Here is a 26,358-nt window from a genome sequence, read left to right as displayed (position 1 = left end):
CCAAAAATAATTGGTAATAACAATTAATAACATGTTAAAGGAATTGTCATTGCACCAAATGAGTGGTCTCTGGATCAAAATGATCGCATTTTAATATTTTAAATACAATTTAAATTAAGTAACATATTAAACGATTTATCCTTCAATCAAACACGAATGTTCCCTGGATCAAATGTCCTTTTTTAATTATGTAATTACTTTATATTTATTTCTAACGGGTGCAGCGGAGCGCACGGGTACGGCTAGTTATAAATATAAATGAAACATAACGGGATTATTATTGATACGCTTCAAGCAAAGAAATGCGAAAGAAATAAGGTACTAATACGTGTAGGCTCAATTAGAAGGGATCCTGACTTGACATTCTTTCCACTTTCCGAAATATGTTGAGAGGCATTTAATATTGTTACTTAATCCTATTTATTTTAATTTCTTCCGTCTTCGGACCTACAGAGAGTAATACAACAGTGTTCTTTTATAGGTGAATCTAACATTGAAACATACGATTAGCTATGTGTCTTTTAATATAGCACTATTCCGACAAACTGTACCGGTACACATGTTTCTTGTTAACAAACAGGAAAAGGTTTTTATTTGGTGTCGTGGACATCATCTGTAGTAATTTAAAGGAGTCCAGACAACCTGGTACACAACATTTTTGGCTCTGGTTTTCTGTGACATGCTGGAATCATAGAAAACAATGTTGTGATATTTCTTACATCCCTAATAAATAACATATATTATGTATTTAATTCTTTTCCATTTGTTTTCTTGCAACATATCAGTCATTTCACCTTACAAAAAGCTCAATGAAGTATGTGAAAACTACATCACAATAATTCTTGTTATGTTTAATATGGTATTTATCATCATCATCAAATGCTCTTCGGATTAGGCCGTTGGGCCTGTTCCGTCTCCTGGATTCAGCTGGTCCCTCCAACGCTCCTTCGGTCTGCCGATGTTTCTCCTTCCTATTGGTGTGTAGTTTAGGATATTTTGTGGTATTCTTTCTGGGGGAATTCTGATCACATGGTCGTACTAATTTCTTCTGTATGTATCTAGAATTGTAGTTATGTTTTATATTTTTAATATGTTGTGAATATCTTCGTTTCTTTGGTAATCAAGAAGTGTATAACCTGCTAGTGGCCTTAAGAATCGCATCTCTGCTGCTTCTAGTCTTCTGATCTGCTGTGAGGTGAGTGTCCATGTTTCAGAACCATATAATAGTGTTGGTACGATTAGTGTTTTGTAAAATTTTAAAACACTCTCAGTTCTAACCTTCTTCAACAATGTTCTTTTAGTGGTGCTTATGAGTTGCTGATATTTAGCCATTTTATTGTCAAAATCCTTAGGAGAAATATGAGAGAGGTTGCAACCTAAATAATCAAAAGAGTTAACTTGTTCTAATATATGATTATCTACAACTATTTTTGATCTGATGGAATTTGACCCAGAAAATGCTAAAACCTTGGTTTGATAAACTTGATTGATTGATATTGCTCTACCTTGACAGAATCCACGCAAGTAAAATACTTAGGTGTTGTCATTGATCAACATTTAAGATGGAATAAACATGTAACATATTTATGTAATAGGTTACGGAAAACAATTCACAACTTTGTAACCCTTCGCGCATATATGCCTATCTATGTTCTCCGTGTTGTTTATCTAGTCTTGTTTCAATCAGTCATTCAATACGGAATAATAGGATGGGGTGGAATGACAAAGACTATCTTAACTCCATTAATATTACTGCAAAAACGTATCATCAAAATTTGTCTGCATAAACCACTTGATTATCCGACACAATTTATTTATTCTGAATTCCAAGTACTAAAAATTGAGCAAATATATAAACATACAGTAATAATTTATTTTCACAAAAATAGAATTTTATAGCTGAAAAACATATACATAACACCAGAAGAAATGTCCCAACTCTTTTGGCAGAACCTAAATGCCACACTACAGTTGGATTAAGACACAGTAGGAATTATGGACCAAGACTATACAATTCAGTATTGAAAAATGATCCTGACCTAAGCAATCTACACATTCTTAAGTTTAAAAATAAAGTGAAAATGTTTGTATGATTTTTGATAAATTTTATTATTATTTTAAGTGTTACTAGCATTATATGTTACTAATATTTATTGTATTTATCTGATGGAAGTAACCTATAAGATAAAACATTGTAATAAATATAAGATCATTTTATTAATTAATAACAGTGTATATCTCCAATAAATGATTTCTTAGCATTACCATAGATGCACTTGATTGTACTTGTCACTATCTCTGTCACTAGAGATCTCTTGAAATTTATATTTTCCCCGCCATTCATAAAATATTTTGATATGATACCTCTTGCACAAAAGGGGAGATCCATAACTGAAACTTGATTATTTGTATTTATCCTGGTAATAATGAACAGTTTGACTCGTAGACATTTCGTTTTTCAGCATTAACTTCCCATGATTGTATGAGAAGATTCGAAGAGAACGTCAGAATGTAGACCTTCGGCTCCCCCTCCTACCAATAATGCATAGCACGATGTCAATATGGCGGTTGCTGTCGTCTGCGATACATCGAACTTTTTTGTTGTTTTTCGAGTTCGTCTTTTTTTTTATCCGTCTTAGTACTTATTTTGTTATTGTAAATATTTTTGTTTTGTTATTATTATTATTATTATTATTATTATTATTACTAAATTAATTTGTATTACTATCTATTATATTCTACTATTATTATTTTATGATGATGATGATTATTATTATTATTATTATTGTTACTATTATTTCTAACATCAACTTTATTATTGATCTCTTTAAATTTTATGTAGACTACTGGACAGTACCCGAGCACGAGCTTATGCTCATTTCGGGTATATATTCATATGTATTCATTTCAAATGTAAATTGTGAATAAATTTGAATTTGAATTTGAAGTTTTTGTTGAAATTTTCAAATTATATGTTTTCTAAAGTTTTTCTAATATTTATATTGCTCTTTGCATATTATCTTCCGAGCATACCTCTACAGAAAACAGGCAAGTTTAGAGGCCTCAAGGTGGCAACCCCACCACTAAACTTGCTCAACAAAGGGCTGGTTACCCATTTTGAGGAAATTTGTACAAACTCGAAAACTCCAGGATGATATGGTATTTATAATTCCATTAAATACATTTCCATTTAGTCTATATAATCAGCAGTAAGTATTTATTAACTGCTTACCTGATATTTTGTTGAATAGATTAAGAGAACACTTACAACACACATTAACAAAAGAATACTACTATATTCTGTTAATACTGTGGTCAGTGAACTCAAACGTTAAAATTTGCATTTCAAATGAAAATATGGTCTGCCAGGTTTGTAGCAGAATTTGATTTGTTTGCCACCTACTGAGAAATTATTGAAGGAACGATCAATTATTGAATACAGACTCCGTTAGATGTCTCTCTATTCCATGTATGAAATCTTCCAATGAGTTGCACCCCTCTGCTTTTGGACGTGGTTTTGGTCTGGGAGGGCCCCGCCTGTGTGTTAACGGGGGAGATAGATGCACCGTAGTATGGGACCTTTTTTGTTAATTTTGTAAACGCATTTACTCACTTATTTTGGATTTTGCGCATTTATTATGGAAAATATACATTAAAATAATGTTTCAATGATAATCGGTCGGTTCATTGCCGTGCTTATTCATATTGTTCTTCTCTCTTCTCATAAAATTTACCATTCAGTGAAAATTTTTGGGCATATCTGGGTTAAATTAGATTTATGAAACACTTTCACAAGTGCGATAAACGTCTTACACTTAGGCGGTGTAGAATTTTTCAATTAAATTCTCGCCCCATGTAAGGCAACTGTGGCTTCTTGCACCCAGACCCCTTACCTCCGATGCAGACACGCTGTCTGAGTCCTGGGATCATGACCTATTCATGGTGCAGACGATGTGATCTCAATCCCGGCTGATTGGGGTTGCTACATCCTTGTCGCGACAATTATTCGCAGTGCTGCATTACTTATGAACTGGCCCTCACACTCCCTTATCTTGCGCAGTCACAGAATTACGTGTAGGGTGGTTGATTTCCACAGGGAGGGAGATCGGCAACTAGCAAGCCATTTACTCCCCCTCACCACCCTCGCAGAGTACCATCAAAACTCGAGTCGTGTTAAAGCTAGAGAGCTGCTAACTTGAGAGTAAATAATTGATTTTAAGAGACAAATAAATACAAGACTAACACAGTAATATAGTGGAAATTTTAAATTCTTCTTAATTCTTTGATAATAGTGTAAAACAGTGGTTCTCAACCGCTGTGGACTAACGATTAGCACGTCTGACTGTGAAACGAGCGGACCCGGATACAAATCTTGGTTGGGGCAAATTACCTGGTTGAGGTTTTTTCAGAGATTTCCCTCAGCCAATCGAATCAGAATGGCTGAGTAACTTTCGGTGTTGGACCTCGGATTCATTTCACCATCATAATTACACTTCCTCTCTTTCATCATCATCATCATCATCATCATCATCATCATTATCATCATCACCTCCGTTTCTTTCCTAGGTTTCAGGTTTGCTCCGATGTAGAGTCGGCTGTGGGCTGCAACCGGATTTGGACCCCGTGGATATGTGGTCATTCGTTGTTGGTGGTAGCGCTACGCGTAAAATGGGACCACCCGAGCGGACTGCGTGCGAGGTCAGTCCCAGTCCATGTCCTCCCCTAAAGGGCGTATGGAAGACTAGCACTGCAGACCCCATTTCCTAGATCGGTATTTACGCGGATCCCTTCAAAGTCGTCAGTGGAATAATGGGTACGTTAGATTGGGTTATTTTACGACGCTGTATCAACATCTAGGTTATTTAGTGTCTGAATGAAATGAAGGTGATAATGCCGGTGAAATGAATCCGGGGTCCAGCACCGAAAGTTACCCAGCATTCGCTCGGAAAAAACCTCAACTAGGTAACTTGCCCCGACCGGGATCCGAACCCGGGCCACCTGGTTTAGCGGCCAGACGCGCTGACCGTTACTCCACAGGTGTGGACTGGGTACGTTAGATTTTGGGGTTGATATTAAATGAATATGATTAGTGTTACATTTTCCAATATAATCAATATTAACGATAAATTTTAATTAAAATGTAAATAATACAATACTCTTCTGAAAAAGCACATGGCTTTCATTAATACATCACGCAGTAAAACCATACTTTATACTTTCACGGTCTTACTAATAAAAACTCTATATACAGACGTTTAACTGTCTTACACTTACATAATGAGTAGCTCGTTTATAAGTCGTGTGTAAATTCCTTACTAATAATCACTACATACATCGTGTATAACAATATAACTGTTACACAGCTACGTCATAGTTTCGTCATTACTTCATTACGAAAGGTAATAGAATATCTATTATTATTGCATCCGGTAGAGCGCTCTAGTGTGGCGTGTTAAGTATCGATAGTACAACTGGCTCTAATCGATTACCACACTATATTTTAGTCAAAGGGTGCAAGCTACAGCAATATTATTCTAATTATTACGTGCTCTTTGATTTGTTCTTATGTGGTTACAAGGCAACCATCATCATAAAATGATAGTCGATACGAACAGCTGTTAGAGAGGTGACCATTTTTTCTCTATATACAACGGTTAAACAAGGGGTTTCGTGTATATAACTACTGTAAAGCAATTCCCATTGTATAGTTACTGTTTATACATCCATCGCTTATGCATGGCTTATTAATAACGTTTTCTGTCTCAACTCTGCATAAGTCTCGTATAAAAACTATACACTGTTTATTAGTAAGACTGTCAATACATTTAGGGCCCTATTCATAGACATTCTTAGCGCGGGCTTCCGGTGGATGATCAGCGAACTAACGTTTCTCGTACTCATAAACCAATGTTAGCAATATTATATGATATGAATCCTGTACAGGTAATCAGTCGATAGCCGGGGCTAGTTTAGCACGCTCGTAACGCGGGCTAGCGAAATGTCTATGCATAGCACTCTAAGTCTTACTAATAAACCGTGTGTAATTTTTATACGAGACTTAAGCAGAGTTGAGACAGAAAACAATACTAATAAACCATCATAAGCGATGGATGTAGTCAATAAACAGCCTATAACTATACATGGGAATTGCTTTGCAGTAGTTTCATATACGAAACCCCTCGTATAAACGATGTATATAGAGAAAAAATGACCGCTTCTCTAACAGCTGTTTGTATCGATTGTTATTTTATGATGATGGTTGCCTTGTAACCACAGAACAAATCAAAGAGCACAGAATAATTGGAATAATATTGATGTAACTGTTATTTCTGACCAAAACACAACATGGTAATCGTTCAGGCCCAGTTGTACTATCGATACTTATCGCCACACACTAGCGCTAACTAGCGGATGCAATAGAAAACCTCTGTTATAATGTTATCTTTGTCGTTGTGATAAGTTTGTCACTGGTACCAACTATAACTACAGTTCCGAAATCACAGCCCCGGCTTACGGTGTTGGACTCCGGACTCATTTCACCGGCATTATCACCTTCATCTCACTCAGACGCTAAATAACCAAAGCTGTTGATAAAGCGTCGTAAAATAACCTACTAAAAAAAATCACAGCCCCGAGAAATCGTCATCTCTGTCCGAAATGTAACTCTCAACGTTTGCGACTGATGTACGTATAGGCCTACTCGTATTAAAAGGTAAAAGCAAAGTCTAGTATATACAGTCACGAAGCTTGAGTTGTGAGGATGCTAGTAACAATAGACTGTGTCGGTACTATTTCGCATTGTCTGTAATGAGGCGATACTAGCGATCCTAGTGATGAGCAACTATCTATCTATGGATGCATATTTACTAGACTGTGGTAAAAGGTTAACGTGGACAAATCTCTGATACAGAATCTATGCACTCTATGCATTCTTCCTCGAATGATTTACTTCATTATTTGTAAATATTCTTAGAGATAGATAGATGACAGCGATATTGAGTTCTTGACGACTTGGAAACCTACAGACAGGAAAGTGAGCAATATAATCGCCAAAAATCACCCGAACACAAAATTCACACTGTGACAAAATTGCTATTACCTATCACAGCGATTTTTTCGGAGCTGTGATGGCAAAACGCTATCCCACCCCACCTCTAGTTTTTTATGAGGTTTTCCCCAAGTCTAAGACACGTAACCCCATAGCGAATCGTCGGCCTCATCTAACCAAATAGGCCTACTATCTCGATATTCTGAATTCTATCTTTGCTAAATAACCTAGTAGTTGGTACAGCGTCATTAAATAACAGAATAATAAAATATTGTCATATATCCTCTCTAGAACATCTTAGAAGTACTGGCAGCACAACATGAACACAGTTCAACACGGCTTCTGGAATACTGTGTAGAGCTTTTATCAATTGTTACGTGAAGAGTGTGTGTAAAATGTTAGCGACTCCATTTTGTACACTTTGTGAGTGGTACTGGAGATCTCTCAACGTATCACCTCGGATATCCCTGTCAGCTGCAGGAAGAGGCCTATACTTCGCCTGACATCTGGTCTCTAAAGACTTCTTCTTGTAATCTCACGCACGAAATTTTCGTCTCGCTCCTTTCTGTGACTTCTCTTTCTGAAAGCGAAAGGCTGAGTGCGATTAATTCTCTTTTCGTCTGCTTTATTTCTATATGTTTTTGCCTTTCTTAACTTCATGTCAGTTCTATTAACTGCTCTTATTTATCAATGAATGTTTTTGGTTTCAGTCAATGACTTATCACACAATATTCAAGGAATAAATCCTTTACATTAGAAATCATAAAATATGTAATATAAAGGATTTATTCCTTCAATATTATATGATAAGTCATTGACTGAAACGGAAAACATTCATTGATATTATCCAGACACTTACCTCAAACACTTTCAAAATGAATTGTAAAATAAAATGCTCTTATTTGGTTAAATGATCTTCAGATAGTTAATTATACAGTTAATTTACTATTTGTTTCAGTGACCAATATTGACTTCATTGTTCTCCTGGTAAATTCGTTAACTGAGTGTTTGTTTAGTTAACTGACTGGATCGTTAGACCAATTGATGGCTTCATTGTTTGTTAGACAAGTTGGAGCATAAACACCTGACAGTTTAAAGTCTTCGTCCAAGATTTCTTATCCAATTATTACCTTGTCCTAATGAAAAGCTCGTTCAGTGGAATATTTCGTCCAATATCAATTTGATCAATTTATAATGTGTAACTCTAATCGTACGCACTGAGCATATAGGTCTACAGTGATTGCTTTTTTATGCTCGTCCAGTGGGATATTTTATCCAATATCAATTTGTCCAATCTATAATGTCGTTTAACTCAAATCGTATGCATATACAGTGATTGCTTTTTTATGCTCGTCCAGTGGGATATTTCGTCCAGTATCAATTTGACCAATTTATAATGTGTAACTCTAATCGTACGCACTGAGCATATATAGTAGGTCTACAGTGATTGCTTTTTTATGCTCGTCCAGTGGGATATTTCGTCCAATATCAATTTGTCCAATTTGTAATGTCGTTTAAGTCAAACCGTACGTATACACAGTAATTGCTTTTTTATGCAGAGTTTCACATAAAATCCGCTGCGATATTGCCAACATCAGGATAGTAGCGTTTAGAACACGACGTCTATTTGTAAACTTATTTACCTAATCGACAGAAACAAATTGAAATAAAACTTCAAACTTGGCCATTCAGTCAATACGAAATGCTGCAATTCGATTATAACATCACAATTGACATTGCTATAATTTGTTTCATTTTTAGAATTACATGTAACTAAACTTATTTTCATTTTGTAAATTATAGTTTATTTATCGACGCTTGCAACTGCAGAGGTTGTATCAGCGTCGCCGGTGTCGGAATTTTTGTCCCACAGGAGTTCCTTTACATGCCAGTAAATCTACTGACATGAGCCTGTAGCATTTAAACACACTTAAATGCCATCAACCTGGGCCGTGATCGAACCCGCAACCGTGAGCATAGAAGGCCAGCGCTATACAGACTACACTACCGAGGCCGACTGTTTTCATTTTGTTATGATGATGATGATGATGATTATTATTATTATTATTATTATTATTATTATTATTATTATTATTATTATTATTATTATTATTATTATTATTATTATTATTGATTGCATATTGTTCCTGCATTTCTGCTATTTTATTGCTATTGTTCTAATACTGGTTGAGTGGAAGAGAAGGCTTTATGGTCTTAACTCTGCCAGTAGAAATAAATCATCTGCTGCTATTGCTGCTACTGCTACTACTACTGGGTGTTCATTTCAAAGTGTGTCATGACGTCACTGTTGTTGGATCACCGATTTGAAGCGAGTTTCAGCTTATATGTTAGAGAAGTTGCCTATTATTTAAGGCGTTCTTCAATCTGAACTTGAGAACGTGCACGGTATAACTTGAACGTCGTAGCAACAGATGGCGGTCTGTACGCTACCATAACCTCTTTCGAACTGTTTTTTGCGCCGGCAAGTCGTACGCAGGGTATTTGTTATCATCGGTTGCGTACGGTAACATTCCACAACACAAATCAAATACTCCGTGTCCATGTTGACCGTCGAAGTTAATGTCAACAAATACGTAAGTACCCTCTCCCCATATCCCGACAGTACGTATTTCCAAACAGTTCACATTCCTGCCACTACCGGCGTTACCGTACGTATCGGTACGTACTCTTCAGAATGAACGCCGTACTTGCTAGGCAACTTGTCTGCCTCATAGGTTATGCACATCTGCGGAAGTGTAGGAAGATTGAATTCTCTAGGCTCATCGGCTAGCCACATGACGGCATATAGCGAGCCATGACACACTTTGAACTGAACTCCCAGTATACTAAAAGCCAGGTTATGAACCGACTAAACAGGAAGTAGTTGGCAGGGTGAGAGGAAAGTGCGGGTTAGAAGGGTAGCCTGTGCAGCGATGACACGTTGAGTATGGCGGGGCGGAGGGGGGAAGGAGGACGGAGCTTTTCATTGGACCTCACGTGAAAATGTCGTCTGCTAACGAAAATCTGGCAACGGAATCACGGAGACAGTGTAGCCAAACTTCCCAGTTCATTTGCAGCACCACGTGCATTACGAGTTGCATTTCGTACCAGCGTCATTAGCTCGTGCTTTCTTTTTTTATTTTTATTTTTTTTATTGGGTTATTTTACGACGCTGTATCAACATCTAGGTTATTTAGCGTCTGAATGATATGAAGGTGATATTGGGTTGAGGGAAAACCCCGGAAGAAACCTCAACCAGATAACTTGCCCCGACCGGGATTCGAACCCGGGCCACCTGGTTTCGCAGTCAGACGCACTGACCGTTACTCCACAGGTGTGGACTCGTGCTTTCTTAAAAACAGTAATTTTAATTACTAATATTGTTGATAGTGTTATCGAGAACTATATACAGTAGTTATTTTAAACATATCGGTGACAAACACTGAACATGCTTTGAATCTCGCGCCACTATGTGGCAATAGAGCTCAGAAAGAGAGCAACAGAACGTTGCTTCCGGTTTAGTCGGTTCATAACCTGGCTTTTAATATACCAGTCATTTTACACGCTTCATGACAAAATTACTAACAGCCAAATGTCTAGGAAAACTAAGAAATGATAACTGTATCCTCTAGTTCTCAGATATAATCTAACAAATAGCGTATAAAAACAGTCGAATTTTCACGCACTGTGGTGCAATTTCGGACATTTTGTTCCAGTAATTTGTTCGTTAATTAAATAATATATTATCAAACATAGCAGAGACATTAATATCAGAAGAACAGACAGGATTTAGGAAAGGACGAAGCTGTACAGATAATGTTTTCACCTTAAAGCAAATAATGGAAAAACGTAAAGAATTTAATCTAGAAACTCATATCCTCTTCCTGGACTATAAAAAAGCTTTTGGAACATGATACGAACATGGAAACAACAGATAACCGGAGGAATTAACTTGAGAAATTTAGTAGTGAAAACATTGGCCTTCGCAGATGATCAGGTATTGTTGGAAAAAAATGAGGATGAACTGCAAAGAATGGCATATACATGAAATGTAATTGCAAAAACATATAGCATGGAGATTTCGCTGGAAAAAACAAAAGTAATGGCTTTTAAAGGCCGCCATCCAGTTCGGTTTAAAATAATAATCTTAGAAAATAAAACTATCGAACAGGTGTCAAAATTTAACTTCTTGGTTGCGAAATAGCATTTATAGATGAAATGGACATTAACAATAAACTGAATAAGTCTAGCTATATAACAGGTACCTTAAAACGAACACTAAAAAACAATGCCAGAAAGGACTCAATAATAAAACTATACAAGACAATGGCAGTATCCATTATTACCTATGGTTCCGAAACATGGATAACGACGGCCCAACATACAGCAAGAATACAAACAGCTGAAATGAATTTCATGAAATGATAAATTTAGGCATTTTTTTAATAATAATTTTTTTTAATGGTAGAAATACTTGATTGTATAGATTCTGAGACTCTTTACCATACTCTTATAAATAAAAAAAAACCAAGAGTTTTTAAAACATGTTCAAAATGTTCTTTTTTCTAGCACTTACAACTAGAATTTCTTCATAAAATTAAAGTAGTGGTTAGAGGGCATCAGATGGGAGCAATTTCGAAGCGGGTGAAGGAACTAAGATCCAAAGTGAGGCTGCCGAGAAGTAGAATAATGTAAGAAGGAGATAGTTCAGGAAGCACTGATTAAGGAAGAGGGGAAAACAAGGTGAAAAAGCAGTATGACTTAAGAAAATGTTGTGGAGGGTAAATAAACCAAGAGAAAAGAAAAACTATGATCTAAAATAAAGTATCAATGTAGAAAAGTTAGCAATGAAAAGTGCAAATAGTTAGAGATGTGAAGTGAGGGGAAATGTGCCTTACAGGAACGGGATCAAGAATTAGAAGTATAGTATTTTTAGTGTAATATATGTGAGGAGTAAGGTTAGTGGAAGAAGGTTGACGGACAAGATAAGACTAGTGGAACTGCAACAATAAATTAAAAGAAATAACGATCTGATTGATTGTACGAGAGGCGTGTAAAACGGGAAGACGGCACTGTATACTAATAATGTGAAGTGTCGCCTCACCAAAAGGTATGTTGCTTAAAGACAAATATATTCATTTATTCATTCAAGTAGTGGTCCATAATATCTACCCACCTTGTAGAATATATTTAAAGAATAAAAACAGTGCTTGTTACACATTACGGGACAAGAAACATCAGCAAATCGCGAATTATTTTATTTCACTTTAGCCTTTATTAATTTTAGCTAAAAGTATTTGTGTTACAACGCAGTGAAAACATGGCGCCATCATCTTGACACCACACGGACTATAGAACTCACAATATCTACTCTAGCATGAAACCGGAGATAATTTGCCACTGGTTTTGTCGCTGGAAGCATCGCAAAACACAAACGTCAGCAGTGACAATATCGAAATTCACTTTTCTCCTTTCGTACATTTGTCTCCACCCAGGCTGCCGTTTGTATCGCTGCTAATGACGCTCTAATGAGTTGCGAGAATAATTAATTCAATCGCGAAACAACGAAATTACTTCAGTGTACTCCCCACTGTACAAACTGAAGTCAGACATCGCCAAACAGCTGGGAGCAAAATTGTGCTTATATAGAAATTTTATTCAGTCTAAAAGAGAGCGATTTCCTATGCAAATTCAGCCCAAGAGTGTTGCTTATAGTTCTGCGGTCTCGGGTTCTATTGCTGGCGTTACTTGAGTAATATTTCAGCTGAATATGATCGGAATATTAAGAATTTTTTTCGGGGCTCACCTCATGAAAATGATTAGAATGACCTACCTGCAGCGGTCTTTGAGGGCTGTCCTTCCTTAAGGAGATTCAAGAATAATGTAAAAAGTTGTGTATAAAGTCCAAATTAAAATTAAGGCGACATTTAACATTTAATTTTTTAAGGTGACATGTATTTAATTAGCCTGACGAGTTACTTCCTTGGTTTGAATTGTAAATTATTAAAAAATTGCGTGTAAGTGGGTCTTAGACTAGAAATGTTTAGTTTAAATGTAGTTCTGTTTATAAGTACAGTATGCATAAGGGTGTAATTATTTGACTTATTTGAACTGTTGTATCAGTGAAGCGAGGTGAGTCAGTGAAGTTATGGTTTTACAGTGCAGTGAATAGTTCCGATCAGTGATAATTTATAGCGTCAATGAAATGTGTTCTATAGTGTCAGTGAAATGTGTGCTAAAGTGTCAGTGAAATGCGTCATAGTGCCACTACAGTGAGTGAGATGAGAATAAAGTGAAAGACTATTGAAACTTATGTAGGGCCTGTACATAATAATGTAGGTTGTAATGTAAAATTAGGTATTTTATTTATGTTTTATTATTATTGTGTTAAATTATATTGTGTATTCTTATTGTATTGTGTATAAAATTGTAGGCCTATTGTGTATTGTATAATTGTATTGTGTATTGTAAATATTGTTTATCATTTCTTTATTGTGTATTGTTTATATTGTGTATACCACTGCCACCGGGTGCATGCCCACTTGCAGTGTAAATAAATACATACATACATTTCTTAATTACACTAATTTCTGTTCCAGTCCTTGAGAAAAGTTCTCAGAAACATTTCCAGTAGATAAGTTTATCCTTTTAACGTGTACACTCATCCATTTGTGCGTGTAGTTTGTACGATTACCATCTGCGCCTTCTCACCTTATCGAAAAATAGAGCTTGCTTACATTTCCTAGCATTTCTACCACAGCTTTCATGAAGCTTCGTTCCTTTTTCTTGCACTTTCGTCCCCCAATTCAAAGGAAATACATAGGAGGACTAATTTCTAATCAGTCAGTCTGTGGGTATCTAGTCACAGAGAAGGATCCGTACCGACTCTTAAGTTTTTTTTTTTCTTTTCGGCGTTGCCAATCGAAACTGTGAATAAGTAAGTACCAATAATCTGTTAGGCCAGATTTTTTAGACGTTTATTTATGGATTTAGAACTTTGCTTGCTTACTTGTCCACTTTTATTTGGTTTTCATAATAATAAACGCTGCTTTTAGTATGCATTTCTCTTCTTTCATTTTCCAAATTTGGTTCTTCACAAAACGGGGCCTTACTTTATGAGTGTCATCTTGGGTATTTCTGGGTATTACTCGAACGTCATTCACCTAATCTAAGGGCTCGGATCCATGGTCTAGCGCAGATAGCGACTCCTCCTTTCACCACTCGCTCTGTTGAGGCTTTTAACATCTCTAGCAACTCTGCCGTGCTGCTATTCCGTAATTCTTGCTACATTTCTCCCCCTTGTGTGGTACCTATTAGGTACCGGTACATCAATTTTAGTTAAAATAATTTTATGTTATTTCGACGTAACTGTAAACAGGGAGTGAGATAAGTGGATAATAGGCTTGTATTAACACAGATTTTCCCCCAAAACTCTGAATTCCCTTGAAAGGACGAGCTATCGCGCATCTTTTTATTTCTGTCCTCCCATTTCACCCCATTTTCATCATCATTGGAACGTTTTCTATACGGTCCGTCTCCCTCTTTCTTCCAGTTATGAGTATGATGTACTCATAATCCTTATATGGTAGCTATGAGGTTACGTTCATTTTCGGCTTTCCCCTTCAAAATTCTCTATTCTTCCTTTATATGAAACGGCGAAAATCGGAGTAAAACGAGTAGACAAAAGGCTTGGAGCTCACACAGACACTTCTTCTTAGCCCAGTTTCTCTTGGAAGGCAATGTTTTCACTTTTCTTCTCCTTCCATTTCCCCCATTCATTCATTCATTCATTCATTCATTCATTCATTCATTCATTCATTCCTATACATTCTATTCCATTCATTCATTCACTCCATTCCATTCCTTTTATTTCCATTCATTCATTCATTCCACTCCATTCCACTGATTCATTCCATTCCATTTATTTCATTCCATCCATTCAATCCATTCCATTCATTCCACTCATCCCATTCATTCCATTCATTTATCCCATTCATTCCATTCATTCATTCCATTCCATTCCATTCATTCACTCCATTCCATTCCATTCCATTCATCTTTTCATTCCATTCCATTCATCATTTCATTCCATTCCTTTCATCATTTCATTCCATTCCATTCATCATTTCATTCCATTCCATTCATCATTTCATTCCATTCCATTCATTCATTCCATTCCATTCAGTCATTCATTCCATTCCATTCAGTCATTCATTCCATCCATTAATTTATTTATTCCATTTCATTCCATTCATTCATTCCCTTTCATTCCATTCATTCAATTTCACTTAATTTCATTTCATTCATTCCATTCGTTCATTCCATTCATTCATTCCATTTCATTCCATTCACCCATTTCATTCCATTCATTCCATTCATTCATTCCATTCCATTCATTCATTCCATTCCATTCATTTATTCCATTCCATTCATTCATTCCATTCATTCATTCCATTCCATTCATTTATTCCATTCCATTCATTCATTCCATTCATTCATTCCATTCATTCATTCATTCATTCATTCATTCCATTCATTCATTCCATTCATTCATTCATTCATTCCATTTCATTTAATTTCATTCATTCCATTTCATTCATCCTATTCCATTCATTCATTCCATTGCACTCCATTTCATTCCATTCATTTATTCATTTCATTCCATTAATTCATTCATTTCATTCCATTTCTTTCCATTCTATTCATTACATTACATTCTATTTCTTCCATTCCATTCATTCCATTTCTTCCTTTCTTCCTTTCCATTCATTCCATTCTATTTATTTCCATTCCATTCATTCCACTACATTCATTCCATGCCATTTATTTCTATTCTAGTCATGCATTCAATTTCTTTCCATTCATTCATTTATCCATCAATTCGTGTACTCGGTAGTAGGCCTATTTATTTAATGGGAGAGGACGGTTGAATACACTGTGAAAAATCGGTAGGTTTTTAAGCTTTTTCCTTTACAATATTTTTTGATTGAATAAAAAAACACATTACATAAAATTTAATGCATATTTATGGTATTTTGAGGTGCTAGTTTTTAAATAGCATTACACTTTGATTGCAGTTCCCCGTAACTTTGATTTTTTATTTATTCCATACAAAAAGTTATGTAACTTCAGAATTGTTAATACTGTATGCATGCTATTTGGTAAACATATTTTTTAGAATATCAGGAAACTTTTCTGTGAAATAAACATTTATTATTTTGCTGCATTTAAAAATATATTCCCGTATTTTGTTAAAAGTACCCCTAAAATTCATTCTTCAAACGTAAGTGTTTCTTTTAAAATTTTGAAAGCCAATATTAAAGTTGTGTTCCAGAAATTTTAAATAACGACTTTATTGGAGTAAAATATCATTGAAATTTTGAATCTATCATTAAAAATGGCTTATATATTACATCCAATTTAGTGAATTACTGTACCGTATCCTGGGATTTTTTTCAATACTTAGGCATCCATTTAAAAATAACTAACCATTACAGCAATGACATTTCCATTCAATAAAAATGAAAACTGTGTACAATTACAAAAACATTCAAATTTCACCATCTTCTCTCCTAAATTCTTAAATCCCACCTCACCTAACGCACCAACGTCCCAATTCTTCTTAAACACTAATCTAAAATTTAAATCATTCCAGCAATGATATTTCCATACATTAAAAATAAAAATTGTGCACCAATTACAAAAAAAAATCAAATTTAATCATCTTCTCCTGTCAATTCTTAAATCTATCCTTACCTTACGCATCAAGGCCTCCAATTCTTTTTAAAAATTAATCTCCAATTGAAATCACTGTAGCAGTGATATTTGTTTTTATTAAAAAGGGAAATTGTGTACCAATTATAAAAAAATTCGAATTTTACCATCTTCTTCCCTTAATTCTTAAATCCCACCTCACCTAAAGCACCAAGGCCCCGAATTAATTTTAAAAACTAATGTTCAATTTTGGTTATTGCAGCAATAATATTTCTATATATTAAAAATGAAAATTGTACATCAGTTATAAAAAAAGTTCAAATTTCACCATTTTCTCCCCTTAATTGTTAAATCGAACCTGACATAAGGTGCCAGGAATAAATACGTATCACACAATCAAGGAATTTTATAAACTCCATGTCACTTTTTTATCACACTTCTAGCCATCATATGTGAAAATAAATGTAGCTAATAATCTTCCTTCTAACCTTTATACTGCTTAATAATCGATTTAATAATGATTTGGACTAATTGAGCAATTATCGAAAAGAAGGTAAAATACGTCATGTAATTATATTGTTTCAGAAGGTCGATTTCGCTTCCCAAGGAAGCCAGCATGGAGCTCGTCGAATACGGCGAAGTACGGCTTCATTTGATTGAGGCAGGTGAATCACGGTGTATTCTTCTGGAGTGACGAAACGTTATACATAATTGCCAGTGAGTAATGGAAGTTCCCAGGTTTCGTCTCTGGGAACAGTAGACTATATCATTACACGAATCGCTTTCAGAATGGAGGCGGTAACAAATGAGAAGCAACTAATTCTCGTTTACTTCTCTTCCATGGAAACGGTTCACGTAGCAAATGTAGCTCTGCTAATAACCCGAATGGAAATCTAGCAGATTATCACGAACTCAACACAAGTGCAGCCAACGGACAAGAGGTCGATTACAAATGAAATGCTCTGTAACGTGTCTCTTCTGATAATGTAAGCGTCCGTCGTTTGATTTATTCTAGTTAGCCCCTGTTTTATAAATATGGTTAATCTAAACATTATGTTAAACCTAAGTTAAATCTAACCGAGAGTTTAATTCAACGTGCCGTATTACAAAGTCTCGGTTAAGTTAAACCGTAGTGTAATACGATTGGTATTACTGATAGCTACTAAAAAAAAAAATAAGACGATCGCAGCTGTTTAACTGTACAGGATGTTAAAAAAAGTATCCAATATTTTATGAGGTGCTAGTATGCATCAATTTCTTTTTATTTTATTAGATTATTTTACGACACTTTATCAACATCTTAGGTTATTTAGCGTCTGAATGAGATGAAGGTGATAATGCGGATGAAATGAGTCCGGGGTCTATCACCGAAAGTTACCCAGCATTTGCTGATATTGGGTTGAGGGAAAACCCCGGAAAAAACCTCAACCAGGTAACTTGCCCCGACCTGGACTCGAACTCGGGCCATCTGGTTTCGCGGCTAGATGCACCAACCGTTTCTTTGCAGGAGTGGACAGTATGCATCAAAACAAGAAAAAAATGTCTGATAATCACGAGTCCTACAACACATACTTTCTGAGATCTAAACACTTGTTCATAGGAGGTGCTCAATGTGACGTCCATTCATGGCAATGAATTCCTCTGCTCTTCGGCGTAAGGAATCACGCACTCTTGAAATTGACCTGGTTGTTCTTGATAACCAAAAGTCTAGGGGATTTAGATTTGAGGAACGAGCAGGTCAAGGTGTGGGGCCTCCTCAATCAATCCAGGGGTCCTGAAATGTCAGCGTTAGGTGTTCACGCTAATTGCGGAAAAAATGTGTTGGTGTGCCATCATGCATGAACCATATCTGCAAAGCTCGGAACTTGGGGACTTGTGTCTTTGAACGTGGCTAAGCGACCGAACTTCAATGTCAACAGACTCCCGCTTCCAGCACAGAGGTACTGTTAGGTCTGCTATAAAGGTGGTTCCTGGCCGGAACAACACATTGATAATATTATGGTAGGTTGAAACACGTAGTTAGTTAAACATGATTTGAAACGAAAGAAGCTTATTTCCACATCACATGAAGTGACGGGAGCAAATTTAAAATACTGAATTTTTTCACTGTCACTGTTTCTTGTTCGATTTTCAGCAGTTGCTAGCTGATCTCTTATCTGAGAAAGATGTTATGTTTTATTTAACGACGCTCGCAACTGCAGAGGTTATATCAGCGTCGCCGGATGTGCCGAAATTTTGTCCCGCAGGAGTTCTTTTACATGCCAGTAAATCTACCCTCTGAGAAAGATAAGTATTCAAAATTTTTCTCGAAAATAGTTTTCAATTTCTATGTCACTACTAGGGAAGGTTCCACTACGACTTAATCCATGGCTATGGACAAATTTTCCACCGATTTAAGAGACTGCAATGTCTTTGAATGAATGCCCGTTTCCAGTCTCTAGTTTATGTGTGGCACAACTTACAAAATATAAACTCTTCATTCGAAGAAAATAATGTATCTCCTCAAAATTCCTCCACGAAATTCTGTACCTAAAATTTAAGAAATATATTTTCAAACTTCTATAATACCCATTCGAATACCACGTATTTTCTCATTCCTCTAACAGACCGTTTTCCTGTAATTATCTGAATGTCATTTGCTTCGACATGACACAGTTTCTTCGTTCGTCTTCTTGCCATTCGATGTGACCACTTTCTTAGTACACACGACTGTCCCTGAGCACTTGCAGCGTGAGCTTTGTGTACGTTGTACCTGTAACCTTACTCATGCACACGACACACAAGTCCCCAAGTTCCGAGCTTTGCATATCTGTAGTCTTTGCTGACATGGCACATACTCCAGCAAGGTAGGCAATACGTTAATAAGAAAGTTCTGATAACGAGCTCCAGTTAATCTCTGTGGTAGCACGTATGGTCCTTAATCTATCGCCAAGAACGCCTGCCTATACGTTGATTGAGAATCGGTGCTGATGCCTTATTTCTTCAAGTGCATGGGAATTTTCATCGCCCCACACATGCTGATTACGAAAATTCACAACACCATCTCTGCTGAACCCCGCTCATATCCGCAAGCAAACTTTTCTTTTCAGTATTCCTTGCGACGTATCAATATTCCACGCCAGGGGTGTCAACTACGGTATGATTATCTGGTAGTCTGCTGTATTGTAGGGAAGAAAAATGCATTGCCATAAATGGACGTCATATTGAGCACCTCCTATGAACAAGTGTTCAGATCTCAGAAAGTATGTGTTGTAGGATCCATGTTTATTAGAATTTTTTTTCTTGTTTTGATGCATACTCTCATCTCCTAAAATATTGGATACTTTTTTTACCACCCTGTATTATTGATTTAAAATAGCCGACACTCGTCGAGAATCTCCATTAAGAAGCATCTTTGTTCTTCGATAATAGGGAGAATATCATAAAAAAAATCTGTAGAGGACCAATACCGTCTACTTGAGTATGCTTGTCAGACAATCTAAAATACGTAGTTACTTAATTCTGGCTACTAACGTTATACTCCCAAACACATTGCAATCAGACTAAACCATCGCGACTTAACTTCATACAGAATCAACTGAGTAATAAAGTAATAATGTTAATGTGTGTATTTTATAAGTTTTGTGGAATATTTATGAAACAGAATTCAGTCAAAATTACTTTTATGCTCGACCATGCCGAAATGTAGTAATTATATACCTGGTAGCAGCCCTTTAATGGACCTCATTAAAGTACACCTATTCATTAAAGTTCAGGTTTTCCACCAATCAGAAAGCAATATGAAAGAGCAAGTATCGATTATTCTCGGTTATGCAATCGAAAGACAACTAGCGAAACGTCACGGAGGCTGGAAATACAATACTGTCGCAGAAGGTTATGTTCTGTTACTATAATAATTAGCGTTAATTGTAAATAATATTCAAATAAATTCAATTTGTCATCTCGTTTTTCAATGTCTAAATCAATTTCCAGGTGATATCAAGAATAATGTTCATTTTACTCTCTAGATTATATCAAGGTCAATGGTATTTGTTTCTCGGAAAAAATCAATACTTTCGCGTCTGCGGACATCTCACAATTTACGAGATTGCACAAGGTCAATTCCGCTCTCCACTCAGATAACAATAATATGAATACTTATGAATAATTTCAAGTTAGAAATATGGTCGAGCATAAAAAGTCGTATGAAACTTGCCTATAATGATAATTAAGACGCTCGTATGAAAATTATGAAACTCGCGTCTTAATTACTACCATTATAGGCTCGTTGCATAATGTACTATTATGAGTCTAGTAAAATTAGGTAATATTATTAGTGCATTTATAAATCAAGTTCCATAGTAAATCTTACCAGGGGACTGTATGTCACGAACAATAGGAGGCGCAATAAGCTTACAGTAGATTTATGGAAACCTCCGAAATCTTCCATCGTTTTCAGAATACCTACTACCAAAGAAAAACAAACGGTAGCGCAACAATTAACTGAAGCAGAGGTTCAACAGAATGTTTTAAAAATAAAAAGGAAATCGTTTATCTTTTCAAATAATCTTTGAATTCTAACCCTAAAACATATTTTTGCACTTCCTCATCTTTTTATTGCATGTTTTATCAGAGTTTCAATTTTTCGAAACAAGGTTAGGACCATGAAGCCTAATTCTAAAAGGTAGGACTATTAATTTAATTTCATTTGTAATGTGACTTGACTCGGAGGAAATTCAGTGATTTGAGTCATTGTCAGAGAATTGGCAAATCCCGCGATTCAGTTCTGCCGCACTAGATGTAGGATTCTCAACGGGGAACATAATCTAATTTCACTCCCACCTCCGCTCTGCACCATTACTACAGTCTAATCGAGTTTGAGGCCCGCATTACATCTATACGTGATGGGGATAGTCACAATAATTAAAGGGACGATAGTGTCCTGCACTCAGCACAGTGCATGCATCACCAAGCACGGCGTGGCAACAGTGGTTCAACTCCATGTAGCAGCCTCACAAATGGCACACTTCGAAACAGCGATGGACCATTTAGTATCCTAGCAAGCATAGTCTACATTAGCACTGCATTACAGTGAATTTGCAGATCAAGTTTATAAAACACATACAATGGACGTACCGACGACTTCCTTATAGCAACATCACTACACGATTCCGTATCCTAGCAACCACGTACAGATTAGCACATAATTCGAGCAAGACAATGGATCGATTCCTAAAACACGGACGAAATCGTGGTTGCAAACCTCGGTTTTAAACCCCGATCGAAGTCTGAATCCTTATTTGATTTCTAAAAGAAAGTCGAGACGCGGCTTTAGAAGAAACCGAGGTTTGTGAGTTTTATATATGACAACGCAGCTAAGAATCGATTTTTATTCCTGATAAACAGTCGATATTAGAAAGAAATGAACATCAGGTTTAATATATATATATATATATATATATATATATATATATATATATATATATATATATATATATATAATTTGAACTGGTAATGGAAATTAAGGGAAAACGGCTGAACGGGTTTTAATAAATGACTCCTCATTTTGAAGCTTGGAACCCAAAGTTTTTCAGAAAAATACTAATTTTTAATGAAATGTCAATTTTCCTACATCATTTTCCTATTTTCCGAAATCCATCTGTCGTCAGTTTTGAGAAATAGGTAATGGCCCTTTCAGAATAAGAAAAGAAAACACAAACACACTACAATAAACAATATCACACGAAGGTTATGACCTGCAGGATTGCTGACATATTTAGAGTTCAGATGGCTGACATAATGCCACTGCCTGCTGGATCATATCCTATGGCTGTTAACACTGCCTGCCCAATCAACTGTTATGCGCGAGTAGCCACAAGGTGGCAGTTAGTGACTTTGCATATACTGGTAATGTTAAATAGAGGTGGGTACTGTCTGCCACCTAGCGACAAAATAACTTTGATTTAGCAGGCAGTTTAAGCAGCTATAGGATGCGATCCAGCAGGCAGTGCATAATGCCAATATATCGATCTTCATTTGTGTAACTTTTTCTGGACATTTTCTGCAATATTGGTCATTAAAAACTTCAGGATTTACTAAAAAGAAGATTCTCTGGTGTGTAATTTTCTGAGTACACCTGTCTGTGTATTGGATATTAAAAACTACAAAACTTAAGAATGTTTAATGACATTATTACCATTAAAAATGAAATATTATTATAGTGAATGACATTATGTATTTGTCACCAATTATACAGATTAATGCTTTAATGATGATATGAAAGTGAAACCTTTTGGGATTATATAAATAGGCGTAGAGAATATCTGAAGTTAGATCTTCATTTCTATAATATTTACTAAGTGACGGCTATATAGAAGTTTATACAAAACTTACGTAAGATAACAATATTGATATTAAAGTGAAATATTTTTATAGTTATTAATCAAGTGGTATGGATCTTTTCCATATATTTAATGGCGGTGTGGTGTAGATATTTAAAGCTGAAAGTTAGAATTTATAAAACAGTTATGCTACCGGGTGTTCTTTATGGTTGTGAAACTTGGATTTTCACTTTGAGAGAGGAACAGAGGTTAAGGGTGTTCGAAAATAAGATGCTTTGGAAAATATTTGGGGCTAAGAGGGATGAAGTCATAGGGGAATGGAGAAAGTTACACCATGTATAACTACACGCATTGTATTCTTCACCTAACATAATTAGGAACATTAAATCCAGAAATTTGAGATGACAGCGCTTGTAGCACGTATGGGTGAATCTAGAAATGGTATAGAGTGTTAGTTGGAAGACCTGAAGGGAAAAGACCTTGAGGGAGGCAGACGTAGATGGGAGGATAATATTAAAATCGATTTGAGAGAGGTGGGATACGATGGTAGAGACTTAATTAATCTTGCTTGAAGATGTAATAGTAATAGTATAGGTTCAATAAAAAGTATTTAGCATACAGAAAACGATTCAGAGGGGTATGTTTCTTTATTATGGAAGCAAGCAACTTCCAAAATGTCTGGTATTCTTCATTGGCAATAAATTTGAAAAATTTTAATTTGAATTGTAATGAACTTAGTTTGCAGCATTAGCTGCACAAGCCACTACTTTTTATTGAATTGCAGTAGGCTACATTCTTTTGTTCTCAGCTAAGTTATTGTTATATTTACTAACTAGCCGTACCCGTGCGCTCCGCTGCACCCGTTAGAAATAAATATAAAGTAATTATATAATTAAAAGAGGACATTTGATCCAGGGAATATTCGTGTTTCATAGAAGGATAAATCGTTTATTATGTTACTTAATTTAAATTGTATTAAAAAATTAAAACGCGATATTTTGATCCAGAGACCACTCATTTGGTCATAAAAATTATTTTAGGAAATACAGGAAACGAATGTACAGAATAGCCTATCAAGTTTTCTGTGCATAAGAAGCTATTTTAATCTTACCTGTCCTCGATTCACTCAGAAGTTACTGTAATAACATTATAGCATTATGTCCATCTAGAGAAACTACACTTTCCAATGGTGAAATAATAATTAATTATACAAATCGGTTAATTTAGCTTCCGATATTACTTCATACAAACACAGAAACATTATTTGTAGGCTATGTTTCTTAGCATTCGATTGTTGCTGTCCAAGGCCCCTTATAGACGAAGTCATTTGTTTTTTAATTCATTACAAGGCCTTAGATGGCAGTTATTTTAATTTTAAAACTCATTTATGTCATTAAATATCAGTCCTATCAAAATTTTTGAAAGAATAAAACTTATCGGAAATTATTTTTAAAGAAACTTTTGTTATGTAACATTTTTCACAAAAATCAATAATAAGCGAGATATTTCGATTTATTTAATTCAGGCCCCCTTATAACCCCCCTTTTAAATAATGTATTTTGAATGCCATATAGCCTAAAATCCAAGTTACAACGAACTTAATTCCAATTTTCATCGAAGTCCGTTCAGCCATTATCGCGTGAAAAGGTAACAAACATACATACAGACAGACAGACAGACAGACATACAAACAAAAATTTCAAGAAAGCGATTTTCGGTTTCAGGGTGATTAATTATATATGTTAGGACTAATTATTTTTGGAAAATCGAAAATTACCAGAAAAATTTCGGCTACAGATTTATTATTAGTATAGATTTACAGAATGTATGTCGATTAAAATACTGACATTATTTAGTATTTAATAGGAAACGTAGTTTTAGGTGCCGGAATGAAAATAAAATAATATTGATCAAATAATTACCACAAGTTGGTATAGTTCATTACTACTAATATTAAGTAGCTGAAAACCCAGTTCTAAGGAGTTAATAACCTGAATATTAACTGGATTAAAATGTCGATTGAAACTTAAATATAATACAGTTATATTTTCACATATAATTCTACGTGGAAAGCCCCAGTAGAATAAAACTTAAATTAGAAAACAAATTCACGTTTGCTTCATATTCTTGTAGGCCCACATCAATTTCGAGTATTAAATTAATAAATTGTATTGTACTTAGGAAATTATGGGTTGGAAATTTCATGGTCACGGTCTATTTCCCTTCCTCATCCCTGTAGAAAAAGAATTTAGATTTTATATCATATCATTCACCATCATCATCTCATTCCACAGGCATATTCAGGTTATGACGCATCTCTTCGAACGCTTGCTGGACGGACGTCCTCTCCGAAACCGTATCTCTGGGTTCTGAACCTTTCGCGATATTTTTGCCAGATTCATTCCTTAAGAGAACTTTCGAGAGTATCATGTATTATTATATTAGAATGTTATTCTACTTAGAACTTATACAGAGTGATTCACGAGGATTTACCGTCACTTACGGAGCTTATTTCCGAAGACATTCTGCGCTAAAAATGTCATATAAACATTTGTCCTAATTTCAATATTTTCAAAGTTACACTAATTTGAAGTTGTTTGTAAAATACCATGTTCTTTAGTTTTAAGGGTAAAAGAATATTACAAATAGAGAATGACTATTCAGAACTATCATTTCTTTAACTGGCTAGTGTTCTGAAGCTAGTGTTCTGGTGCCTCATATAGAATTCGCAAGTTTATCTTGTTTGCTCTCTTCCTATGACCATGGTCTTCGTCTTATTTGCTTTTCTCTTCATCCCATACTGCTCACAGCTGTAGCTTATCCCTTAGTATCGTCTCCTCTTCTGCTAACAACGCCATGTCATCAGCAAATCGTAAGCACTTTATTCTTCTTCCTTCTCCTATCACCCCTCTCATGTTTTGAAAACAGTATGGGGTTTCAAAAAAAAAAAATCAATCTGGTTAACGCAAAGAACAAAACGAAATATTAGGCCTAGCTCAAAAATTAAGAAATATTTGAAGCGTGACTTTCATACATAAACGTGATTCAAGATTTCAGAAAAAAAAATTGAAAAACAAGGTCTTGAAAAGGAAACAGACTATCAACAAAACCATTTAATCAACTTAAAATAATCGGCTTATTTTAATTGTCGACTACAGTGCCTCTAGTGGCATCAGCATTAATTAGCTCCACATCGCTGTAAGTGGGATGAGAGAGAGAGCTTAATTGGAGCATTGTTATCTGTAATTATCAGCACCGACTACTGGAGTATAGGGG

This window comes from Periplaneta americana, chromosome 5, assembly GCF_040183065.1.
Source record: "Periplaneta americana isolate PAMFEO1 chromosome 5, P.americana_PAMFEO1_priV1, whole genome shotgun sequence".
Lineage (NCBI taxonomy): Eukaryota > Metazoa > Arthropoda > Insecta > Blattodea > Blattidae > Periplaneta > Periplaneta americana.
The sequence above is the reverse complement of the archived record's forward strand: the minus strand, read 5'-3'. Positions refer to the sequence as shown.